This window comes from Plecotus auritus (assembly GCF_963455305.1).
Source record: "Plecotus auritus genome assembly, chromosome: 8".
NCBI classification, from domain to species: Eukaryota; Metazoa; Chordata; class Mammalia; order Chiroptera; family Vespertilionidae; genus Plecotus; species Plecotus auritus.
In genome coordinates this window covers 89,396,105-89,403,286 of record NC_137782.1, presented here as the reverse complement: position 1 = coordinate 89,403,286, position 7,182 = coordinate 89,396,105, and positions in this window count along the sequence as shown.

Sequence of the window (7,182 nt, the reverse complement as noted above, 5' to 3'; positions counted from 1 at the left end):
CCCCCGTCAAGCCCTACCCGCGGGGGGCATGATCTCAGGTCCCCTGGCCTGGCACCGGGGCAGGGGGAAGGGGAGGGCATAGTCTCAGGTCCCTACTGATTGCTCATTAAGGCTCCTTATGGGAACTTGGCTTCAGCTGTGGGTGCAGCCATCTTTGTGATGGAGTGATGGTCAATTTGCATATTCCCTCTTTATTATATAGGATAAGGCATCTTTAAACAGAAACACACACAAAATAAGGTGTTGCACTGGTGGTTGGTGAAAATGTCATGACAGCAGCTGGAAGGAACTTGTCCCTGGCTTTCCTGCAGGTGGAGGCTCAGTGTTCCCTCGTCCGGCAGTCATGTGACTACAGAACACAACGACTGTGAATAACAAGTCAAGTATAATTTTACTTTTTTTATTGTTAACACTATTACAGATGTCCCCCAAATCAACTATAATTTTAACTTAGAGTGTTTTTCTTTAATAATATAGTGAGTTTTTTCCTGTCAGTGTACAGTTCTGTGAATTTTAACTCATGTACAGATTCGGGTAACCATCATCACAGTCAGCATACAGAACATTTCCATCGCCCCAATATCCCCTGTGTTGCCCCTTTGTAGTCAAACCCTCCTCTCCCCCTTAACGCTGGTGACCATGGATCAGTCCTCTGTCACCACTGTACTGCCCTTTAAAGAATATCACATAAATGGAATCATCAGACAGTATGCAACCTTTGGAGACTGGCTTCTCTCACTCAACATAATGTCTTAAACATTCATTCAAGTTTTTACATGTATCAGTAGTTCATTCCTTCTCACGGCTCAGTGTAATATTCTACCAAGCTTAGAATGTTAAACACAAATCGTCAATAAAGTATGAGGATATACATGTTCACTCTTACCATGTACCCCCTTGTCCTTTATCAGGGGACTAGAGAACAACGAAAGAAAGGCTCTAAACCAAGCAGGGAAAGGTAAAAGATATGCAAAGCCAGGGGTTCTGTCTGGAGGAGAAACATGAGAAATCCCAGGACGATGGTAAAGACAACATCCCAAGACAATAGCTGCTGAGCTCCCCAATCCAGCTAGAAGAGTCTTCTTCAAAAGATGGAATCCACAGAACCATCATGTGTTTGAATGCATTGAGAAGAGATTCCAGCAACTGGTGGTGACTCATTCAGAGGAATTAGGACACAGGAAAGGAAGCAAACAGAAAAGGAGATTCTTTTTGACTCTCATGAAAACAAAGAGTTGTGAAGATTAGGAAAAGTAACCAGAATATACTGGGGCTCAGCTGCAACTAGGATTTACACAATGTAAACATCAACTATTTATCTAAACACAATTCCTCTGGGGCCCAGGGAATAGGGGTGAAAAGACATTGACCTTGTAGAATTATTTAACCCTGGAAACTATGTGCCTGTATAACGTAGACACAAATTAAAACTAAGTTTAAAAAGTTAACATGAAAAAAAAAAAATGTTTCTTTCTAAATCAGGGCCAAGAGAAAAAGGAGTGAGCCGTCCCAGATAGTGCTGTCCTTGAAGCTAGAGTCATAAATTCCTTTCAGTGCCCACAGCATTGAGGGTGAAGCTGGGAATGGAGTGGGGACAGGCTTCCTTCTTACATGCCTCTTTCTTTGCGGGGGGGGGGGGGGGGGGAGACATCTTTCTCAGAAGCTGCAGATTCCCTGTGTGTCTTACAGAACAGGACTTGGTCACATGTTCTGATGTGTGTGTTTTCCCAACACCTCGAAATTCCCCAATACCACCTGGGTGTCCAACTCTGCTCAGCTCTGATGCTGCCTGCAGATAGCAGCAGATCCCACAGGCCAAGGGCTCAGTCCTACAAGACCATCCTCCCCGCCCCAACTTCTGAAGCCCATAGCAGGCCCAGGGTGTCACCTGTGGTTCTGAGATAGCCTGACCAGAGGTTCCATTACCCCTCACTGGGTTTGATTAATTTGTTAGAGTGTCTCACAGAACTCAGAGAAACATCTTACTTTCTAGATTACCAATCTATATATGTAAAAAGCCAGCAGCTATAACGGCCATAACAACTGGTCCCTATGACACCCACTATGGCCAGCGAACTGGCCAATCAGGGGGTGGGGCCGGCTGGCCAACCTCGCAGCCCCTCCCCCCTGCCAGCCTGCCCCTGATTGGATTCTCCCACCCCAATCAAGAGCTGGCCTCCAGCTAAATGCCCCTTCCCTCCCCCGCCCCCTCCTGCCAGCCCCACCCCCAATCAACCTGCCCCACCACGATAGGCCCACAGCCCCTCCCCCCAGCTGCCCACCCCTGATCGCACCCCACACCCCAATAGGGAACAGGGCTGGCCCGCCAACCTCCTGAAGCCCCTCCCCCCACCCAGCCCCACCCCAGATCGGCCCCCCCACCACATCAGGGACAGGGCTGGCCAGCCAACAACCCATGGCCCCTCCCCCAGGCCACTGGCCCCTGATCTGCACCCCCCACCTGATTCGGGAGTGGGTCCAGACAGCCCACCGCCCACAGCCCCTCCCTATGGCCAGCCCCACCCCCAATCTGCCTCCCATTCTCAATCACCCACGGCCCCTTCCCCCAGCTGGCCTGGCCCTGATCAGACCTTGATCAGGCCAGCCAGCCAACCTCCTGCCATCTCCTCCTCCTGACAGGCCCAGCCCCAATCCACCTCGATTGGGGCTGGGCCAGCCGGACCCCACCAATTTGCACGAATTCATAGATTGGGCCTCTAGTCCTATATAATAAAAGGCTAATATGCAAATCAACCGAACAGCGGAACAATTGGTCACTATGATGTGCACTGACCACCAGGGGGCAGACACTCAATTCAGGAGCTTCCCCCTGGTGGTCAGTGCGCTCCCACAGGGAGAGCACCACCCAGCCAGAAGCCATGCTCATGGCTGGCAAGTGAAGAGGCGGTGGTGGGAGCCTGTTTCACCTCCACAGCAGCACTAAGGAAGTCCGACTGATGGCTTAGGCCCACTCCCTGCAGGGCCTAAGTCTTCAGCCGGACATCCCCCAAGGGCTACTGGACTGCGAGAAGATGCAGGCCAGGCTGAGGGACCCTCTGAGTGCACGATTTTCATGCACCGGGCTTCTAGTCTATGCTCATAAGAGGATAATATGCTAATTAGACCAGACATCATTTCAGATGTACTTCCTGACAAAGCCAGGGCCCAGGAGAAGCTGCCTGGGGTCCCAGGTGCCTGCGGCCAGCCAGAGGGAGGAAAGCCTGGGTCCCAGTTTCCTGCAGCCAGCCAGAGGAGGGAAGCCTGGGTCCTGAGTGCAGGGACCGAGGCAGAGGCGGTTAGGGGTGATGAGGCAGGCAGGCAAGTGGTTAGGGGTGATCAGGCAGGCAGGAAGGCCAGTGGTTAGGAGCCAGCAGTCCTGGATTGGAAGAGGGATGTCCGACTGCTGGGATTTGGCCTACAACGGCAGTCAGACATCCAAGAGGTCCCATTTGCGAGAGGGTGCAGGCCAGGCTGAGGGACCCCTCTTCCCTCCCTCCCCCATGCACAAATTTCATGCAGGAGGCCTCTAGTTTATTATAATAGGGTACAACTCAGGGACAGCCAGAGGGCAGGGATGCCTAGGGCAAGGCCTGTGGGAAGGGCCACAGAGCTTTTTGTTCTCCACAAATCTCCACAGGATCAGCAACCCAGATGCTCTCTGAAGCCCACCCTCCCCAGGCTTTTGTGGAGGTTTGGTTCATTAAATCACTGGCCATTGAAGATTGAACTCAATAGTCAGTTCTTCTTCCCTTCCAGGAGCAGGGGGTGGGGGATGGGAGGGATGGGAGAGAAGGAAGTTAATGGGGTTGATTCCCCAGGCAACCAGCCCCCATCCCTAGATTCCCTAGGGCAGTGGTCGGCAAACTGCGGCTTGCGAGCCACATGTGGCTCTTTGGCCCCTTGAGTGTGGCTCTTCCACAAAATACCACGTGCGGGCGTGCACGTACAGTGCAACTGAAACTTCGTGGCCCATGCGCAGAAGTCGGTTTTTGGCTCTCAAAAGAAATTTCAATCGTTGTACTGTTCATATTTGGCTCTGTTGACTAATGAGTTTGCCAACCACTACCCTAGGGTCTTTCCAAAAATTACTTCATTAGTATAACAAAAAACACCTTTATGGCTCCTAACATTTAGAAAATTCCAAGGGGTTCTAGAAGATAGTACAGCCGTGGGCAAACTATGGCCCGCGGGGCCCGCGCAGCCGAAAGAGCAGAGGGTTCTCTTGCTCTCCCCTCCGCTCCTTTACTTTGAATTTATATTAGTTCACACAAACACTCCATCCATGCTTTTGTTCCGGCCCTCCGGTCCAGTTTAAGAACCCATTGTGGCCCTCGAGTCAAAAAGTTTGCCCACCCCTGAGATAGTATCTAGGATTTTGAACCTTTGTATTTTGGGGAATACTAATTTCAGTGGAAAGTGTGATCCTAACCGCTTCCCAGGACATTTTAAAATATATATTTTTATTGATTTCAGAGATGAAGGGGGGGGGAGGGAGGGAGGGAGAAAGAGAGAGAGAGAGATTGAGAGAGAGAGAGAGAGAGAGAGAGAGAGAGAGGAACATCAATGATGAGAGTCATTGTGTGGAGAGCGGCTACAGTGTTTGGACAGGTTCAAGCCTCAGCCTAATGAGAGGGCACAGTCCTCTCATGGCCACATGCAAGTCCCAGCTTGGAGGGCAGAGCCCTTCCAGCACAATTATAGCCAACAGCTATAGTTGTAAGCTTACCAGTGGTCGGCAAACTGCGGCTCGTGAGCCACATGCGGCTCTTTGCCCCTTGAGTGTGGCTCTTCCACAAAATACCACGGCCTGGGCGAGTCTGTTTTGAAGAAGTGGTGTTAGAAGAAGTTTAAGTTTAAAAAATTTGGCTCTCAAAAGAAATTTCAATCGTTGTACTGTTGACATTTGGCTCTGTTGACTAATGAGTTTGCCAACCACTGAAAACCTATGGTCCAAACACGTGGCCCCACATGCCTGAGTGATGTGGGCTTGATAGAGTTCAGGTGCATGTAACTGAGTGGGATTGAAACCCATGAGAATGTTGTAAACATCTTGACCACGCCCCTACTTTGACTCGTGGCATCTGGCTATAAAATAAAGACTTGGCTTGTAGTCCATGGTGCTGTCTCTCTCCAGGAGAGAGGGCAGTGTCCCACCCAGACCCAGCTTTCCTTCTCTTGTCTGTCTTTTCTCAATCCTTCACCGCCCCCACTCAGGGTCACTGAACCTGGCTGAGCTGGTGCGGCACATAAGGCGCCCTGGGGCTGAGTATGCCATGGCCGTTCCAGCCCGCCACACATTGAGCGGCTTCCTCCTGCTCACCCCACACTGGGGATCAAACCCATAACCCAGGCATGTGCCCTGGACCAGGAATCAAACCGTAACCTCCTGGAGCCACATTGGTTGAGCTCCAGAACATTATAATGAAATGTCTACATTATCAGTACAATCATGACATGGCTGCCTTCTGTATTTTCTATGAACTTGGATGGGTAAAGAGCATTTGAAAGTTTTTGCAATTCAAAAATAACCTGACGCTATTATGGGGACTGGGTGAAGGGTACATGAGAACGCTTTGTAGTATTTTTTGTAACTTTTGGTGACTCTTAAACTATCTCAGAATGAAAGGGTATAAAAATATATTCCAAAAAGGTTGAAAAAAATTTTAATTTCCACAGGTAGCTTTGGATTCCCACAAGAAGGGAAGGGCCTCCTCCGTTTCCTCTTTTATAACATGAGAACTAGATCAGTGGGTTTCAAAACCTAGTGTCACTGAGGGTGTTTCAACAGCTCAGCCAATATCTGCTTTGATTTTTATCTTATCAAAGCCATCTGAAAATTCGCAGTATTAGTCCTGACTTTTAACACTCTGAGGACACCCGCAGGTTCACTTGTACTTTCAGATTAGCTCTTTGACTTTCCAACTTTGAAACAGTGTCTCCTTTCCCATCGATGCGCTATACTTGAACCTCTTTGGAGTCAGTAACTATACAGATTGTGACTACATTGCATTGCTTTGTTGGAAATGGCTGTGGAGAGTTTGCTTTTCTTTGCTTAAATTCAAGCCTTGCATCGGTTTAGAGAAATGCAAATTAGATCTACCACAGAGCATTTTTCACCCGTCAGCTTAGATCAGAAATGTGATAGCACCTGTGAGCGAGGCTGCAGGAAACAGGTGCTCTGACGAGCTAGCCGGGAGTTCTAAGTGGCACAACCCCTGGAACACTTCAACATTTTCAATGCATGTACTCTTTGACCTAGTAATTCTATTTTAGGAAATTATTCTACAGATACTCTCTCTCATGTACAGATATAGGTATAGATATTCGGTGCAGCTTTGTAGTAATAAAAGAACTGGAAACAAACTAAATGTCCATTAATAGGTATTGTGGAAGTCAATTTTAATATATGTACATACACAATGGAAAAATGAACTCCTCCTAAAGCAATGGTGTAAATCTAGACCCATGTATAAGCAATATCTCCCACGATACATTGTTATGCAAAAAAAGCAGAATGCAAAATGTTGTTTGCATTACAGTATAATTGGGGAAGGGGGTGGACAAGAAACTGGTAATAGTTGCTGCTACCTGGACAGGAAAATGGGGGGGTAGGGGAGATCGAAGAGGCACCCGCTTTTCACCATGTACCCTTTTTTAGACTGAGTACTTTCATGTTCCTGTGCTAATTACATAAGAGTGAAAAGAATCAGGCCTGTGTATGCTTGCCTGTGTGAAATTATCTCAAGTGAATATGCTGTTAAAATACAGGTGTGCCACCCTCAGTCAGGTGCCAGACAAGACTCAAAGCCAGCTCTCATCAAATAATTGGTTGTGCAATCACCACTTAATGCCCAACAAGTTGAGTCTGATCATGTCCTGTTACAGAGGGTCTTAGCACTTACGTTAACTGTCACATGATTCTTCCTTGACTTGTATGTTTATGTCAGGATTGCAGGCAGTTGGTAAATATTGCTGGTGAATCAGTTTTGGGATAAATTTTCCCCTCGTCCCTTTCCATGATTTCAGATCAGGTTCCAGTGATGAAGTCAGGAATGCTCGCTGGAGTCACCCAGGCGTGTCTCTATGCTGCGTGCCTGGACCACACGCCCAGCCACCATTCCTTCCCAGGGCAGCTGGGTGTGTTCTCAGCACGTCCCCCAGGAGACGCTAAGGCACTCTCCA